Source organism: Phyllobates terribilis, unplaced genomic scaffold (assembly GCF_046119375.1).
Source record: "Phyllobates terribilis strain yellow unplaced genomic scaffold, ASM4611937v1 Scaffold_40__1_contigs__length_11209783, whole genome shotgun sequence".
Lineage (NCBI taxonomy): Eukaryota > Metazoa > Chordata > Amphibia > Anura > Dendrobatidae > Phyllobates > Phyllobates terribilis.
The window spans coordinates 7608913-7627648 of record NW_027362800.1 but is presented as its reverse complement, the minus strand read 5'-3'; the positions used below and the strand labels follow the sequence as shown (position 1 = coordinate 7627648).

The 18736-nt window shown below is 43.6% G+C and overlaps 8 non-coding genes and 1 pseudogene across 8 annotated transcripts; all 9 read left to right on the top strand.

The window, feature by feature from the left end:
- Positions 1–5611: 5611 nt before the first annotated feature.
- On the top strand, positions 5612–5799 carry LOC141185823 (U2 spliceosomal RNA). The gene has a single exon (XR_012260430.1). It is a non-coding gene; the product is annotated as a U2 spliceosomal RNA (small nuclear RNA).
- Positions 5800–6919: 1120 nt separating this feature from the next.
- On the top strand, positions 6920–7110 carry LOC141189211 (U2 spliceosomal RNA). The gene has a single exon (XR_012263278.1). It is a non-coding gene; the product is annotated as a U2 spliceosomal RNA (small nuclear RNA).
- Positions 7111–8231: 1121 nt separating this feature from the next.
- On the top strand, positions 8232–8347 carry LOC141186125 (U2 spliceosomal RNA; annotated as a pseudogene).
- Positions 8348–8871: 524 nt separating this feature from the next.
- On the top strand, positions 8872–9053 carry LOC141185645 (U2 spliceosomal RNA). Its single transcript, XR_012260286.1, has one exon. It is a non-coding gene; the product is annotated as a U2 spliceosomal RNA (small nuclear RNA).
- A 1121-nt stretch (positions 9054–10174) lies between these two features.
- On the top strand, positions 10175–10365 carry LOC141189209 (U2 spliceosomal RNA). The gene has a single exon (XR_012263276.1). It is a non-coding gene; the product is annotated as a U2 spliceosomal RNA (small nuclear RNA).
- Positions 10366–11486: 1121 nt separating this feature from the next.
- Positions 11487–11677, top strand: LOC141189208 (U2 spliceosomal RNA). The gene has a single exon (XR_012263275.1). It is a non-coding gene; the product is annotated as a U2 spliceosomal RNA (small nuclear RNA).
- A 1118-nt stretch (positions 11678–12795) lies between these two features.
- Positions 12796–12986, top strand: LOC141189207 (U2 spliceosomal RNA). Its single transcript, XR_012263274.1, has one exon. It is a non-coding gene; the product is annotated as a U2 spliceosomal RNA (small nuclear RNA).
- Positions 12987–14106: 1120 nt separating this feature from the next.
- On the top strand, positions 14107–14297 carry LOC141189206 (U2 spliceosomal RNA). The gene has a single exon (XR_012263273.1). It is a non-coding gene; the product is annotated as a U2 spliceosomal RNA (small nuclear RNA).
- A 1119-nt stretch (positions 14298–15416) lies between these two features.
- LOC141189205 (U2 spliceosomal RNA) lies at positions 15417–15607 on the top strand. The gene has a single exon (XR_012263272.1). It is a non-coding gene; the product is annotated as a U2 spliceosomal RNA (small nuclear RNA).
- The last annotated feature ends 3129 nt before the right edge of the window (positions 15608–18736 follow it).

The window sequence follows — 18736 nt, the reverse complement described above, 5'->3', positions numbered from 1 at the left end:
TCGTTCCACCCCCCCCCCCGCCTTAATTGGTTCTCCTCCCTTCCAACGGTGTTGAGGCGGGTGGGAACAGCCGGGGGTTGAGGGTACTGTGCTAAAAGAGGTGGAGTTATGCAGATCTAAAACGCGTGGATTGCAGCAGCAGCAAGCCGAAAAGTGCAGGCATGTGAGGGATCTAGAGGTTGACAGCATGTCTTCTTAACGGGAGTCCAGGTGGCCATCTCCACAAATGGACTTTTCAGAATCCTTGGGTGGCACCGTAGTCGGAAACCAATTCTGGTTATCGCTTCTCGGCCTTTTGGCTGCGATCTAGTGTTGGTTTTACTGGCATTGGTTGTAGTTGGAAGGTGCCTGGGGTACCCCGCCTCTTGGCCTTGGGTTCGGGTCCCACTCTTGTAGTGGGGCTTAGGCCCTTGCTGCTATAAGGAGGTGGGCTTAGTCCCTGGGCAACGGGTTGCGATCCCAGCTGTACAGTCCTAGGATTGTTCAGCGACTCCTTAGTTGCGGAAATCCCCCATTATTGGTTGCGGAAATCCCCGTTTTCCTGTTGCGGAAATCCTTGTTTCACCATGGATTCAGATCCAGGTGAAATTCCGACCTATGCCCGGTTACGGCATACGGTGCGGTTTTACTTCCATGAGGGAGGTAAAGATAACAGAGGTTTACGTTTTATTGTGGATGATCTTCTTGTGAAATTTTTTTCAATCCAGAAATCCGAGATCCTGGCAATCCAAGACTACCCGAAGCGTGGTGTATACGATGTCACATTCACTGAAAAAGGTATCCACCAAGATTTTTGCCGTAAAATGAATGATCCTGATATAATTTACCAGAGAAAGCCAATCTTTAAAGGTGTTAAAATTGTCGAACATGAATTAGATGTGATAAAAACTGTAATTGTTAAAATTTACTCTCCTTATACAAAAGAAAGCGATGTTATTTCATTTTTATCCAATTATTTCAGCAAAGTGGTAAGCCATGGAAAAGTTATGAATGAGTGCGGAGTTTGGGCGTGTAAGTGGAAATTTACGGTGACATGTATTAAGGACCCTTCAAGTCCGGGGGGTATAAGTCTTCCCCCAGCACGTTTTAGAATTGGAAACACGAATGGTGACCTCTTTTTTAATGGAATGCCAGCATTCTGTAGGAAATGCAAAAAATACGGCCATTCTAACTGTGACATTACTTGTGTAGCCTGTGGGAGCAAAGACCATAAAACTGAAAATTGTACAACTGGAATTTTTTGTAGCAACTGTGTTTCCAGAGGTCATGCTTTTTCTCATTGTCCTTTTAGGAATACCTCAAAGAGAGCTCAAGCTGGGCAAACAGAGAGACCTTCACCCCCTGAACCAGAAAAGCCCTCACCCCCTGACCAACCCTCGGCTGGTTCGGACAAGCCCGCGGAGGAGAATGTGGGGGAGAGTATGGAAATACCGACCGAGGATGGTGAGCCATGGTGTACTGTTGGAAACTCGAAGCAAAAGAGGGAACGGCGTGGTAACCCACAAACAGAAACCCCTGCGGAGGGACCGAGGGTGGGTGCTACAGGCCAATCCTCACCTTCGAATCCTCCTGGGAATACTCAAGGGCGCGAACAGTCTGGGCCAAAAAAACGCAGGTTGCACGGAGTGGATAGGGCACCTAAGGAAGTACCCCCACCGGAACCCCCGGATGGAAGTGGGAAACCTCAAACGGTGCCTTTACAGGGTGAGGAGGTTGCCAATGTCCCACCCCCTTCAGAAATGGAGGGGGAGATGGAGATGGCTGACTCAGTGATCCTGGAAACTCCTGAAAATAAGTGGTCAACGTCTGAGACGCATGTGCTCGATACGATTCCCCCAGATGGTGCCTCGATAGGGGTCCAAATGGGGGTTCGTGAGCAAAGAGGCAGGCAATACGACCAAGCAGAGTTGGACAGAATGGAACAAGAGTATATCCTGGGAGGTCTACGGTCTGGGACACTAACAGATGAGGAGTCCTCCGTGACGGGCTCTCTGTTGACGATCAATGATCCCTCATCTCCTGGAATAGAAATATAAACCAGCTGAGGTAAGAGTTTGAAAGAATGCTAAATTTCCTTTTTTTCTCTTATGGCAGGGATTAGTGGTTTTTCTCTTAACGCTAGAGGGTTGAAAACTAAGACCAGAAGAGTTGCTCTCTTTGATTTTTTATCCTCTCTAATAGCTACAGTTTTCTTTTTACAGGAATGCTGCATCCCACACAGTTTAAATTATACAGAATATGAGACTGATTGGGCACATGGACCCTCAGTATGGTCAGGATCAAACGGGTCCAGGTCAGCAGGGGTCGCCATTCTTTTTAAAGGGAATGTTTTTATTGACTCTGTTCAAGAGGTTTTACCAGGTAGAATTTTATTAGTAAAAGCTTTTATTGATGGTTTTAAATGGCAATTTTTAAACTTTTATGGAGCCACAGATAAGCAAGAAAGAGCTGATATGTTGAATATGTTACCCTTATTTATTAATGATTCTGTCCCTCTTATTTTATCAGGAGATTTTAACTGCATTTTAGGTGGAGAAAAAAGGTTCTCAAGCTCCACAAGTAGGAATTATGATAAAACGTCTTTTATGTTAAAAAATGTCATACAAGATTTTAATTTAACAGATGTTTTTAAGGAGTGTAATAAAGACTTGCCTGCAGAGGAATGGGTAACCTGGAGCAACGTGAATTGTAGCTCCAGGATTGATTTTATTTTCTGCTCTAAAAATGTATTGCCTTTTAAATGTGAGCTTTTATCTAATGTTTTTTCTGATCACAAACTTTTATCCTTTTATGTGAAATGTAATGATTTTAAGAAAAAAGGAAAAGGTACCTGGAAGTTAAACATTTCCCTTTTAGAAGACCCCCAAGTTTTATCTGATTTTACTGAATTTTATTTACATTTTAAAAGAATAAGAGACCCCCATATCCCTATAAGTAGGTGGTGGGAAAAGATGAAAAAGAACATAAGAGATTTTTTTATGAAGGTTGGGGTCCAGAAAGCTAGAGAGAAAAGAGAATTTTATTGGCAACTCAACACTAGATTGGAGACCTTATATAAATTGAAGAGCCATGAGATTGAAGTAGATAAACAAATTAGTGACTTAAAAAGTGAAATTCAGCATACCTTGGAACAGAGAGGTAAAGAGTTAATTTTCCATGCAAAGGTCCAACATGTTGAAAATAATGAAACCTGTTCACGATATTTTTTTAAATGTATGGTGAAAAATCGTGTTTTTATTGAATCAATGGAAGGTAAACAAGACATAGAGGGTATTTTAGCTAAAGTGCATGAATTTTATTCCGAGCTTTTTAACACAAAATCTGTTGATGACCATTTTATGAAAAGTACTTTGGATGAAATTACAACTGTTTTAGACCCTGTCTCACAAGATGTTTTATTACAGAGTCTAACTGAAGATGAGATATCTGAGACCATAAGAAGCTTTAAGTCTGGTAAAGTACCGGGGCCTGATGGTATACCCATAGAATTTTATAAGGTTTTTTATGATATTTTACAGGAGGATTTATTTTATGTTTTTAGTGAGGTTTTTAATACAAAAACCCTACCGAACTCCTGGAAGAAAGGTGAGGTCTCCCTTATATACAAAAAGGAAGACAAAACGCAACTAAGAAATTGGAGACCTATCACCCTTCTAAATTGTGATTACAAAATAATGGCAAAAATTTGTGCAAATAGACTTAAAAAGGTAATAGGTAACATAATCCACCCAAACCAAGTGTGTGGCATACCAGGAAGGAGTGTTTGGGAAAATTTGAATCTAATCAAAGATGTAATAGATGACACAAAGTCGAGGGGAAATAAGCTGGCGGTCCTGTCTCTCGACTTTGAAAAAGCATTTGATAGAGTGTCACACCAATTCCTTTTTAATGTTTTAGCTAAAATGGGTATACCAGAAGGTTTTTTATGCTCTCTCAAAGCATTTTATCATGGTTGCACTAGTAAGGTTTTAGTAAATGGTTTTAAGACAAGTGATGTGTTTTTAAATTCTGGTGTAAAACAAGGTTGCCCTCTGTCCCCCTTGTTATTTATTTGTGCCCTTGAACCCCTACTCAGTGTCTTAAGGAGAGACAAGCAAATCCGAGGCGTCCATTTGCCAGGTGGGGGAGGGCTAGAAGCAAAAGTTACTGGATATATGGATGATGTAGCCATAACATGTAAAGATGCCCTGTCTATCCGGAAAACACTACGGCAAGTGGAATACTTCTGTGGTGGATCTGGTTTTAAAGTAAATTTTAATAAAAGCTGTATTTTAAATGTGGGGAATATGATTTTAAATGATGTACCGGTTCCTGAATGTGACTCTGTAAAGATTCTAGGTGTGATTTTTAACGAAACAAACAAAGGTAAAGAAAGCTGGGATCTTGTGGCACAAAAGGTAAATCAAAAACTATGTATGTGGAGGTTGAGGAAATTAACAATGGAAGGGAAGGTACTAGTTATAAAAATGGTAATTGTGCCTTTGTTATTGTACTTAAGTTTGGTGTTCCCCCCCCCCCACACATACCTTTACGAAAATAATCAAAGCTTGTTTCACTTTTTTCTGGAGCTCCAAGATGGAGAAATTGAAAAGAGAGTTAGTGGTCAAGCCTAAAGAGAAAGGCGGTAAAGATTTCCCCGATTTTAGAGCTTTTGTTTTAATAAGATTTTTTGTTTTATGTTTTAATGCACTGTCGAAAAATAGTTATTGGTCATATTTTATCCGTTTTAACACAGGTTATTTTATGAAACGTCATGGATGGTTTGAAACAGTTTTAAGTTCCCCATATGCTCTTAATACACGAGAAAGCTATAAGATTTTAGGAACTATTGTAAACACGTATGACTTAAAAGGGAAAAGTGCAGAAGACTTAAGAGATAGCAAAATGACTTTAAATGGTTTCAAACAAAAGGAATCAATTGTACAGATTGGGAATTTTAATGATAATAAATGTACTGACATATGGAAAGTTATTAATGAACCCTATCTTTTTAATTCCCAGAAGGACCTGGCCTGGAGCTGTGTGCATGATTGTCTTCCATGTCGGGCATTCCAACACCGAAGAGGACTCGTGAGAACTGCCAGATGTCCAAGACAAAGATACCTCGGAGATGAGACTGTTTTACATGTTTTATGGACTTGTCACTTTGCACGACAAACATGGACTACAATATTTCCTTTGCTTCAAAAAATGACAAACATTAAGGATCTTACTTTTGAAACTGTCTTATTTGGTCGTGTGGAGTGCCCCAACGCCAGCAAGAGGATCATCGCATGGAAGACAATCAGTACCATCAAAGAAGCTCTATGGAAGGCCAGGAACATCCTTCTTTTTAAACACGATGTTTTATCTGTGAAAGATGTTTTAGAGTTGGCTTTTAGTGAAATGTATATGTATTATTTATTGGATAAAAAGAGAAATGTAATTTTATCAAAACAATGGCTGGTAAAAGAATGGAACACAGCAATCTAAACACATTGTCTGTATTTTAATGTAATTTTATTGCCTTATTGAACTGAAATCAATTTATGTGCGAATGTATTTTAAAATGTAATGATTTTATGTTCATATCTAATGTATTGTAATTAAGTTTTATCCAATAAACGGGTGTACCTATGTTTGGGTACATTCCAAGTCAAAAAAAAATCTGTTCTTATCAGTTTAATATCTGATACGTCCCCTATCTGGGGACCATATATTAAATGGATTTTTAGAACAGGGAGATGGAAAAAGAGCTTGCTCTGTCCACTCCACGCATTGACCTGGTATTGCAGTATCTCCAGGACCGGTGCACCCCTTCTTTAATGCAGTTTCTAAAATCAGAAAGAATTGAATTCAATGCTTTTTGTTCATTTTGCTTGTTTGTCGGATTTTGGGATGGACTCTTTGGCTTTGCTTTTCTTCTCCTCATTGGATTTTTCATGTTAAAAGTTGCAGAAGCCAGATGACAAGCTCATTTTGGTTCAACTTCAGCAACTGTGCATTGCATTGCCATGTAATGTAATGTAATGCAATGCTATCTATCTAGCTCTCCCTCTATACTTCCTTTTGGATAAACAGACATATTAGGCAAGCATTTTGGAGCTTTCACCTAAATAACTACAGGTGGTGAGACAAGCTGCACAATATAATTGACCTTTCAGTATATTGTTGCACACACACCATCTATTTAGCAAATGCCCTTGTTATCAACAGCAGCCTTTTAAACTCACCTGAGCTAACAGGTATGTGAGCTGGTTACTCTGCTGCGCTTAAAATTTCTTTTTTGGTTTGCTACAATGCCTTTTCTGAAACGTTGTCTCCCTCTGCTGGAACACTGACTTCTTTCATTTAATGCCTGCAGACTATAAAAGAGAAACCAACCCAAAAAGTTTGGTTGATTAGTCTGTGGCATTCTTTTAAACTGTTGCTTATGGCGGTCTCTGTGAGCTTCTCAGTGACATTCAGCCATCCAGGTATCCCGCCTGCAGTAGACGGAATGTGGCAATGGAACGCTGGCTGCGCGTGTCATAATAGGCTCTGAGCCTTTATATACCTGCGCACAGCAGCAGCCACCTTCAGTCTGCTGCTGGACAGCCAGCAGCAGCAGCAGCAGGAGAGGTAATTAATCAGCAACCCTCCTGCTAAGGGTAGACAGCTGCTCGTTCCACCCCCCCCCCGCCTTAATTGGTTCTCCTCCCTTCCAACGGTGTTGAGGCGGGTGGGAACAGCCGGGGGTTGAGGGTACTGTGCTAAAAGAGGTGGAGTTATGCAGATCTAAAACGCGTGGATTGCAGCAGCAGCAAGCCGAAAAGTGCAGGCATGTGAGGGATCTAGAGGTTGACAGCATGTCTTCTTAACGGGAGTCCAGGTGGCCATCTCCACAAATGGACTTTTCAGAATCCTTGGGTGGCACCGTAGTCGGAAACCAATTCTGGTTATCGCTTCTCGGCCTTTTGGCTAAGATCAAGTGTAGTATCTGTTCTTATCAGTTTAATATCTGATACGTCCCCTATCTGGGGACCATATATTAAATGGATTTTTAGAACAGGGAGATGGAAAAAGAGCTTGCTCTGTCCACTCCACGCATTGACCTGGTATTGCAGTATCTCCAGGACCGGTGCACCCCTTCTTTAATGCAGTTTCTAAAATCAGAAAGAATTGAATTCAATGCTTTTTGTTCATTTTGCTTGTTTGTCGGATTTTGGGATGGACTCTTTGGCTTTGCTTTTCTTCTCCTCATTGGATTTTTCATGTTAAAAGTTGCAGAAGCCAGATGACAAGCTCATTTTGGTTCAACTTCAGCAATTGTGCATTGCATTGCCATGTAATGTAATGTAATGCAATGCTATCTATCTAGCTCTCCCTCTATATTTCCTTTTGGATAAACAGACATATTAGGCAAGCATTTTGGAGCTTTCACCTAAATAACTACAGGTGGTGAGATAAGCTGCACAATATAATTGACCTTTCAGTATATTGTTGCACACACACCATCTATTTAGCAAATGCCCTTGTTATCAACAGCAGCCTTTTAAACTCACCTGAGCTAACAGGTATGTGAGCTGGTTACTCTGCTGCGCTTAAAATTTCTTTTTTGGTTTGCTACAATGCCTTTTCTGAAACGTTGTCTCCCTCTGCTGGAACACTGACTTCTTTCATTTAATGCCTGCAGACTATAAAAGAGAAACCAACCCAAAAAGTTTGGTTGATTAGTCTGTGGCATTCTTTTAAACTGTTGCTTATGGCGGTCTCTGTGAGCTTCTCAGTGACATTCAGCCATCCAGGTATCCCGCCTGCAGTAGACGGAATGTGGCAATGGAACGCTGGCTGCGCGTGTCATAATAGGATCTGAGCCTTTATATACCTGCGCACAGCAGCAGCCACCTTCAGTCTGCTGCTGGACAGCCAGCAGCAGCAGCAGCAGGAGAGGTAATTAATCAGCAACCCTCCTGCTAAGGGTAGACAGCTGCTCGTTCCACCCCCCCCCCCGCCTTAATTGGTTCTCCTCCCTTCCAACGGTGTTGAGGCGGGTGGGAACAGCCGGGGGTTGAGGGTACTGTGCTAAAAGAGGTGGAGTTATGCAGATCTAAAACGCGTGGATTGCAGCAGCAGCAAGCCGAAAAGTGCAGGCATGTGAGGGATCTAGAGGTTGACAGCATGTCTTCTTAACGGGAGTCCAGGTGGCCATCTCCACAAATGGACTTTTCAGAATCCTTGGGTGGCACCGTAGTCGGAAACCAATTCTGGTTATCGCTTCTCGGCCTTTTGGCTAAGATCAAGTGTAGTATCTTTTGAAAAGGCAGTTTTGTCCTTGGGCTGCCCTAGTAAATTGATGCATATTACACACTGGTTTGGTGCACTTGTTAGTACGCCAGGTGGCTCATAGAGTTATCTGATGGAAAACATGGCCCTCCAGGATCGAAGTCACTAGGCTGGGTAAGTGTGAGGGCTTTGGAGCAATGTGCCCCAGGAGTAGGCGCCCTGGTGGGAGTCCAAGCTTACTGGGACTGGGAACCCCAGAAAGACTTGGCTTCGTAGCACGCCGCACCTTTGCCAATCATACTTTCTGAGCAACCCCCCCTATTCCTGGCCTCCGGGCTAGGAAGGGGAATTTTTATAAACCCGGTCGGAGGTCCGGTCAGCTTTGCCCTGAGAAACCAACACAGGCTCCAGCTCCACTAGGGTGGCAGCCTAGATGGAAGCTGGGAGCACGAAAACGGCTCTTCTCCGGCTTCGGCTAGGGAGAGCATCGGAGATCCCTGACCCTCGCTGTGGCCTTCTGGCTCGGAGGGATGGGGATGGTTTATTGGGGACCCTCTCCTCCGGGAAGGGTCCACATGAATCCTCGCCTCGTGCGCTGTTTTGGTGTGACTTCGGTCACATTTTTCAGTGCCTTGGATGCAGCTTCAATCAAAAAATCTGTTCTTATCAGTTTAATATCTGATACGTCCCCTATCTGGGGACCATATATTAAATGGATTTTTAGAACAGGGAGATGGAAAAAGAGCTTGCTCTGTCCACTCCACGCATTGACCTGGTATTGCAGTATCTCCAGGACCGGTGCACCCCTTCTTTAATGCAGTTTCTAAAATCAGAAAGAATTGAATTCAATGCTTTTTGTTCATTTTGCTTGTTTGTCGGATTTTGGGATGGACTCTTTGGCTTTGCTTTTCTTCTCCTCATTGGATTTTTCATGTTAAAAGTTGCAGAAGCCAGATGACAAGCTCATTTTGGTTCAACTTCAGCAACTGTGCATTGCATTGCCATGTAATGTAATGTAATGCAATGCTATCTATCTAGCTCTCCCTCTATACTTCCTTTTCGATAAACAAACATATTAGGCAAGCATTTTGGAGCTTTCACCTAAATAACTACAGGTGGTGAGATAAGCTGCACAATATAATTGACCTTTCAGTATATTGTTGCACACACACCATCTATTTAGCAAATGCCCTTGTTATCAACAGCAGCCTTTTAAACTCACCTGAGCTAACAGGTATGTGAGCTGGTTACTCTGCTGCGCTTAAAATTTCTTTTTTGGTTTGCTACAATGCCTTTTCTGAAACGTTGTCTCCCTCTGCTGGAACACTGACTTCTTTCATTTAATGCCTGCAGACTATAAAAGAGAAACCAACCCAAAAAGTTTGGTTGATTAGTCTGTGGCATTCTTTTAAACTGTTGCTTATGGCGGTCTCTGTGAGCTTCTCAGTGACATTCAGCCATCCAGGTATCCCGCCTGCAGTAGACGGAATGTGGCAATGGAACGCTGGCTGCGCGTGTCATAATAGGCTCTGAGCCTTTATATACCTGCGCACAGCAGCAGCCACCTTCAGTCTGCTGCTGGACAGCCAGCAGCAGCAGCAGCAGGAGAGGTAATTAATCAGCAACCCTCCTGCTGAGGGTAGACAGCTGCTCGTTCCACCCACCCCCGCGCCTTAATTGGTTCTCCTCCCTTCCAACGGTGTTGAGGCGGGTGGGAACAGCCAGGGGTTGAGGGTACTGTGCTAAAAGAGGTGGAGTTATGCAGATCTAAAACGCGTGGATTGCAGCAGCAGCAAGCCGAAAAGTGCAGGCATGTGAGGGATCTAGAGGTTGACAGCATGTCTTCTTAACGGGAGTCCAGGTGGCCATCTCCACAAATGGACTTTTCAGAATCCTTGGGTGGCACCGTAGTCGGAAACCAATTCTGGTTATCGCTTCTCGGCCTTTTGGCTAAGATCAAGTGTAGTATCTGTTCTTATCAGTTTAATATCTGATACGTCCCCTATCTGGGGACCATATATTAAATGGATTTTTAGAACAGGGAGATGGAAAAAGAGCTTGCTCTGTCCACTCCACGCATTGACCTGGTATTGCAGTATCTCCAGGACCGGTGCACCCCTTCTTTAATGCAGTTTCTAAAATCAGAAAGAATTGAATTCAATGCTTTTTGTTCATTTTGCTTGTTTGTCGGATTTTGGGATGGACTCTTTGGCTTTGCTTTTCTTCTCCTCATTGGATTTTTCATGTTAAAAGTTGCAGAAGCCAGATGACAAGCTCATTTTGGTTCAACTTCAGCAACTGTGCATTGCATTGCCATGTAATGTAATGTAATGCAATGCTATCTATCTAGCTCTCCCTCTATACTTCCTTTTCGATAAACAAACATATTAGGCAAGCATTTTGGAGCTTTCACCTAAATAACTACAGGTGGTGAGATAAGCTGCACAATATAATTGACCTTTCAGTATATTGTTGCACACACACCATCTATTTAGCAAATGCCCTTGTTATCAACAGCAGCCTTTTAAACTCACCTGAGCTAACAGGTATGTGAGCTGGTTACTCTGCTGCGCTTAAAATTTCTTTTTTGGTTTGCTACAATGCCTTTTCTGAAACGTTGTCTCCCTCTGCTGGAACACTGACTTCTTTCATTTAATGCCTGCAGACTATAAAAGAGAAACCAACCCAAAAAGTTTGGTTGATTAGTCTGTGGCATTCTTTTAAACTGTTGCTTATGGCGGTCTCTGTGAGCTTCTCAGTGACATTCAGCCATCCAGGTATCCCGCCTGCAGTAGACGGAATGTGGCAATGGAACGCTGGCTGCGCGTGTCATAATAGGCTCTGAGCCTTTATATACCTGCGCACAGCAGCAGCCACCTTCAGTCTGCTGCTGGACAGCCAGCAGCAGCAGCAGCAGGAGAGGTAATTAATCAGCAACCCTCCTGCTGAGGGTAGACAGCTGCTCGTTCCACCCACCCCCGCGCCTTAATTGGTTCTCCTCCCTTCCAACGGTGTTGAGGCGGGTGGGAACAGCCAGGGGTTGAGGGTACTGTGCTAAAAGAGGTGGAGTTATGCAGATCTAAAACGCGTGGATTGCAGCAGCAGCAAGCCGAAAAGTGCAGGCATGTGAGGGATCTAGAGGTTGACAGCATGTCTTCTTAACGGGAGTCCAGGTGGCCATCTCCACAAATGGACTTTTCAGAATCCTTGGGTGGCACCGTAGTCGGAAACCAATTCTGGTTATCGCTTCTCGGCCTTTTGGCTAAGATCAAGTGTAGTATCTGTTCTTATCAGTTTAATATCTGATACGTCCCCTATCTGGGGACCATATATTAAATGGATTTTTAGAACAGGGAGATGGAAAAAGAGCTTGCTCTGTCCACTCCACGCATTGACCTGGTATTGCAGTATCTCCAGGACCGGTGCACCCCTTCTTTAATGCAGTTTCTAAAATCAGAAAGAATTGAATTCAATGCTTTTTGTTCATTTTGCTTGTTTGTCGGATTTCGGGATGGACTCTTTGGCTTTGCTTTTCTTCTCCTCATTGGATTTTTCATGTTAAAAGTTGCAGAAGCCAGATGACAAGCTCATTTTGGTTCAACTTCAGCAACTGTGCATTGCATTGCCATGTAATGTAATGTAATGCAATGCTATCTATCTAGCTCTCCCTCTATACTTCCTTTTGGATAAACAGACATATTAGGCAAGCATTTTGGAGCTTTCACCTAAATAACTACAGGTGGTGAGATAAGCTGCACAATATAATTGACCTTTCAGTATATTGTTGCACACACACCATCTATTTAGCAAATGCCCTTGTTATCAACAGCAGCCTTTTAAACTCACCTGAGCTAACAGGTATGTGAGCTGGTTACTCTGCTGCGCTTAAAATTTCTTTTTTGGTTTGCTACAATGCCTTTTCTGAAACGTTGTCTCCCTCTGCTGGAACACTGACTTCTTTCATTTAATGCCTGCAGACTATAAAAGAGAAACCAACCCAAAAAGTTTGGTTGATTAGTCTGTGGCATTCTTTTAAACTGTTGCTTATGGCGGTCTCTGTGAGCTTCTCAGTGACATTCAGCCATCCAGGTATCCCGCCTGCAGTAGACGGAATGTGGCAATGGAACGCTGGCTGCGCGTGTCATAATAGGCTCTGAGCCTTTATATACCTGCGCACAGCAGCAGCCACCTTCAGTCTGCTGCTGGACAGCCAGCAGCAGCAGCAGGAGAGGTAATTAATCAGCAACCCTCCTGCTAAGGGTAGACAGCTGCTCGTTCCACCCCCCCCCCCGCCTTAATTGGTTCTCCTCCCTTCCAACGGTGTTGAGGCGGGTGGGAACAGCCGGGGGTTGAGGGTACTGTGCTAAAAGAGGTGGAGTTATGCAGATCTAAAACGCGTGGATTGCAGCAGCAGCAAGCCGAAAAGTGCAGGCATGTGAGGGATCTAGAGGTTGACAGCATGTCTTCTTAACGGGAGTCCAGGTGGCCATCTCCACAAATGGACTTTTCAGAATCCTTGGGTGGCACCGTAGTCGGAAACCAATTCTGGTTATCGCTTCTCGGCCTTTTGGCTAAGATCAAGTGTAGTATCTGTTCTTATCAGTTTAATATCTGATACGTCCCCTATCTGGGGACCATATATTAAATGGATTTTTAGAACAGGGAGATGGAAAAAGAGCTTGCTCTGTCCACTCCACGCATTGACCTGGTATTGCAGTATCTCCAGGACCGGTGCACCCCTTCTTTAATGCAGTTTCTAAAATCAGAAAGAATTGAATTCAATGCTTTTTGTTCATTTTGCTTGTTTGTCGGATTTTGGGATGGACTCTTTGGCTTTGCTTTTCTTCTCCTCATTGGATTTTTCATGTTAAAAGTTGCAGAAGCCAGATGACAAGCTCATTTTGGTTCAACTTCAGCAACTGTGCATTGCATTGCCATGTAATGTAATGTAATGCAATGCTATCTATCTAGCTCTCCCTCTATACTTCCTTTTGGATAAACAGACATATTAGGCAAGCATTTTGGAGCTTTCACCTAAATAACTACAGGTGGTGAGATAAGCTGCACAATATAATTGACCTTTCAGTATATTGTTGCACACACACCATCTATTTAGCAAATGCCCTTGTTATCAACAGCAGCCTTTTAAACTCACCTGAGCTAACAGGTATGTGAGCTGGTTACTCTGCTGCGCTTAAAATTTCTTTTTTGGTTTGCTACAATGCCTTTTCTGAAACGTTGTCTCCCTCTGCTGGAACACTGACTTCTTTCATTTAATGCCTGCAGACTATAAAAGAGAAACCAACCCAAAAAGTTTGGTTGATTAGTCTGTGGCATTCTTTTAAACTGTTGCTTATGGCGGTCTCTGTGAGCTTCTCAGTGACATTCAGCCATCCAGGTATCCCGCCTGCAGTAGACGGAATGTGGCAATGGAACGCTGGCTGCGCGTGTCATAATAGGCTCTGAGCCTTTATATACCTGCGCACAGCAGCAGCCACCTTCAGTCTGCTGCTGGACAGCCAGCAGCAGCAGCAGCAGGAGAGGTAATTAATCAGCAACCCTCCTGCTAAGGGTAGACAGCTGCTCGTTCCACCCCCCCCCCGCCTTAATTGGTTCTCCTCCCTTCCAACGGTGTTGAGGCGGGTGGGAACAGCCGGGGGTTGAGGGTACTGTGCTAAAAGAGGTGGAGTTATGCAGATCTAAAACGCGTGGATTGCAGCAGCAGCAAGCCGAAAAGTGCAGGCATGTGAGGGATCTAGAGGTTGACAGCATGTCTTCTTAACGGGAGTCCAGGTGGCCATCTCCACAAATGGACTTTTCAGAATCCTTGGGTGGCACCGTAGTCGGAAACCAATTCTGGTTATCGCTTCTCGGCCTTTTGGCTAAGATCAAGTGTAGTATCTGTTCTTATCAGTTTAATATCTGATACGTCCCCTATCTGGGGACCATATATTAAATGGATTTTTAGAACAGGGAGATGGAAAAAGAGCTTGCTCTGTCCACTCCACGCATTGACCTGGTATTGCAGTATCTCCAGGACCGGTGCACCCCTTCTTTAATGCAGTTTCTAAAATCAGAAAGAATTGAATTCAATGCTTTTTGTTCATTTTGCTTGTTTGTCGGATTTTGGGATGGACTCTTTGGCTTTGCTTTTCTTCTCCTCATTGGATTTTTCATGTTAAAAGTTGCAGAAGCCAGATGACAAGCTCATTTTGGTTCAACTTCAGCAACTGTGCATTGCATTGCCATGTAATGTAATGTAATGCAATGCTATCTATCTAGCTCTCCCTCTATACTTCCTTTTGGATAAACAGACATATTAGGCAAGCATTTTGGAGCTTTCACCTAAATAACTACAGGTGGTGAGATAAGCTGCACAATATAATTGACCTTTCAGTATATTGTTGCACACACACCATCTATTTAGCAAATGCCCTTGTTATCAACAGCAGCCTTTTAAACTCACCTGAGCTAACAGGTATGTGAGCTGGTTACTCTGCTGCGCTTAAAATTTCTTTTTTGGTTTGCTACAATGCCTTTTCTGAAACGTTGTCTCCCTCTGCTGGAACACTGACTTCTTTCATTTAATGCCTGCAGACTATAAAAGAGAAACCAACCCAAAAAGTTTGGTTGATTAGTCTGTGGCATTCTTTTAAACTGTTGCTTATGGCGGTCTCTGTGAGCTTCTCAGTGACATTCAGCCATCCAGGTATCCCGCCTGCAGTAGACGGAATGTGGCAATGGAACGCTGGCTGCGCGTGTCATAATAGGCTCTGAGCCTTTATATACCTGCGCACAGCAGCAGCCACCTTCAGTCTGCTGCTGGACAGCCAGCAGCAGCAGCAGGAGAGGTAATTAATCAGCAACCCTCCTGCTAAGGGTAGACAGCTGCTCGTTCCACCCCCCCCCCCCGCCTTAATTGGTTCTCCTCCCTTCCAACGGTGTTGAGGCGGGTGGGAACAGCCGGGGGTTGAGGGTACTGTGCTAAAAGAGGTGGAGTTATGCAGATCTAAAACGCGTGGATTGCAGCAGCAGCAAGCCGAAAAGTGCAGGCATGTGAGGGATCTAGAGGTTGACAGCATGTCTTCTTAACGGGAGTCCAGGTGGCCATCTCCACAAATGGACTTTTCAGAATCCTTGGGTGGCACCGTAGTCGGAAACCAATTCTGGTTATCGCTTCTCGGCCTTTTGGCTAAGATCAAGTGTAGTATCTGTTCTTATCAGTTTAATATCTGATACGTCCCCTATCTGGGGACCATATATTAAATGGATTTTTAGAACAGGGAGATGGAAAAAGAGCTTGCTCTGTCCACTCCACGCATTGACCTGGTATTGCAGTATCTCCAGGACCGGTGCACCCCTTCTTTAATGCAATTTCTAAAATCAGAAAGAATTGAATTCAATGCTTTTTGTTCATTTTGCTTGTTTGTCGGATTTTGGGATGGACTCTTTGGCTTTGCTTTTCTTCTCCTCATTGGATTTTTCATGTTAAAAGTTGCAGAAGCCAGATGACAAGCTCATTTTGGTTCAACTTCAGCAACTGTGCATTGCATTGCCATGTAATGTAATGTAATGCAATGCTATCTATCTAGCTCTCCCTCTATACTTCCTTTTGGATAAACAGACATATTAGGCAAGCATTTTGGAGCTTTCACCTAAATAACTACAGGTGGTGAGATAAGCTGCACAATATAATTGACCTTTCAGTATATTGTTGCACACACACCATCTATTTAGCAAATGCCCTTGTTATCAACAGCAGCCTTTTAAACTCACCTGAGCTAACAGGTATGTGAGCTGGTTACTCTGCTGCGCTTAAAATTTCTTTTTTGGTTTGCTACAATGCCTTTTCTGAAACGTTGTCTCCCTCTGCTGGAACACTGACTTCTTTCATTTAATGCCTGCAGACTATAAAAGAGAAACCAACCCAAAAAGTTTGGTTGATTAGTCTGTGGCATTCTTTTAAACTGTTGCTTATGGCGGTCTCTGTGAGCTTCTCAGTGACATTCAGCCATCCAGGTATCCCGCCTGCAGTAGACGGAATGTGGCAATGGAACGCTGGCTGCGCGTGTCATAATAGGCTCTGAGCCTTTATATACCTGCGCACAGCAGCAGCCACCTTCAGTCTGCTGCTGGACAGCCAGCAGCAGCAGCAGCAGGAGAGGTAATTAATCAGCAACCCTCCTGCTAAGGGTAGACAGCTGCTCGTTCCACCCCCCCCCCCCCGCCTTAATTGGTTCTCCTCCCTTCCAACGGTGTTGAGGCGGGTGGGAACAGCCGGGGGTTGAGGGTACTGTGCTAAAAGAGGTGGAGTTATGCAGATCTAAAACGCGTGGATTGCAGCAGCAGCAAGCCGAAAAGTGCAGGCATGTGAGGGATCTAGAGGTTGACAGCATGTCTTCTTAACGGGAGTCCAGGTGGCCATCTCCACAAATGGACTTTTCAGAATCCTTGGGTGGCACCGTAGTCGGAAACCAATTCTGGTTATCGCTTCTCGGCCTTTTGGCTCAGATCTGTAATGGGTCTAGTCATTTGGCTGTCTGTGCGTTAACTCTTGGCCCTGTGGCATCGCCATTTTATGGCTTAAGCCACTTGCTGCTATAAGGAGTTGGCCAGTAGACACGACTAGCGATAATGGGACGCATTCGATACGCTGGGCCCGGTGAGGCTCGAGTGAAGTTTGGAATCCAGATTGATGTGGAAGAAGGCAAAGAAGGAATCTTTACCCTCAGCTTCGTGGTGAAGGAGATTTTGTTTGGACTCCTTGAAGTGAAGAAGGAAGAAATCTTGTGCCTCCAGCAATTCAAAAGCAAGTACAAGTATTGAGAATGACACAAATAGTAATTTTTCCAAAGTTTACTGCTTCATTTTTTGTAATGGCAATTTGCATATACTCCTGAATGTCAAAGAGTGATCAGCTTAACAGCAATTACTGTACTTGCAAAGTCAATATTTGCCCAGAAAATGAACTTTAACCCCCAAAACACATTTCAACATCATTGCCGTCCTGCCTTAAAAGGAGTAGCTAACATCGTTTTAGTGATTGATCCATTAACACAGGTGTGGGTGTTGATGAGGACCGGGCTGGCGATCAATCAGTCATGATTAAGTAAGAATGACATCACTGGACACTTTAAAAGGAGGCTGGTTCTTGGTATCATTGTTTCTCTTCAGTTAATCATGGTTATCTCTAAAGAAACACGTGCAGCCATCATTGCACTGCACAAAAATGGCCTAACAGGGAAGAGTATCGCAGCTACAAAGATTGCACCTCAGTCAACAATCTATCGCATCATCAAGAACTTCAAGGAGAGAGCTTCCATTGTTGTCAAAAAGGCTCCAGGGCGCCCAAGAAAGACAAGCAAGCGCCAGGACCGTATCTTAAAACTGTTTCAGCTGCGGGATCGGACTACCAGCAGTGCCGAGCTTGCTCAGGAATGGCAGCAGGCTGGTGTGAGTGCTTCTGCACGCACTGTGAGGCGGAGACTCTTTGAGCAAGGGCTGGTTTCAAGGAGGGCAGCAAAGAAGCCACTTCTCTAAAGAAAAAACATCAGGGACCGACTGATATTCTGCAAAAGGTACACGGAGTGGACTGCTGAGGACTGGGGCAAAGTCATTTTCTCTGATGAATCCCCTTTTCGATTGTTTGGGACATCTGGAAAACAGCTTATTCGGAGAAGAAGAGGTGAGCGCTACCACCAGTCTTGTCTCATGCCAACTGTAAAGCATCCTGAAACCATTCATGTGTGGGGTGGCTTCTCAGCCAAGGGAATCGGCTCACTCACAGTCTTGACTAAAAACACAGCCATGAATAAAGAATGGTACCAGAATGTCCTCCAAGAGCAACTTCTCCCAACCGTCCAAGAGCAGTTTGGCGCCCAACAATGCCTTTTCCAGCATGATGGAGCACCTTGCCATAAAGCAAAGGTGATAACTAAATGGCTCATGGAACAAAACATAGAGATTTTGGGTCCATGGCCTGGAAACTCCCCAGATCTTAATCCCATTGAGAACTTGTGGTCAATCATCAAGAGACGGGTGGACAAACAAAAACCAACAAATTCTGGCAAAATGCAAGCATTGATTATGTAAGAATGGACTGCTATCAGTCAGGATTTGGTCCAAAAGTTGATTGAGAGCATGCCAGGGAGAATTACAGAGGTCTTGAAGAAGAAGGAGCAATACTGCAAATATTGACTTGCTGCATTAACTCATTCTAACTGTCAATATAACCTATTGGTACTCATAATATGATTGCAATTATATTTCTGTATGTGATATAAACATCAGACAAACACTAATGAAAACCAGAGGCCAGCATATCATGTGAAAATATAATTTTGGTGTCATTCTCAAAACTTTTGGCCATGACTGTATAATCTTGTATTTACTTCTATGGCTGTTTGCAACAATTTCTATGATTGTTTGAAAAAGAATCTGGACAATCAATATTTGGATGGGCTGACTTTTGTCATCTTGTATTGCTCCAAAG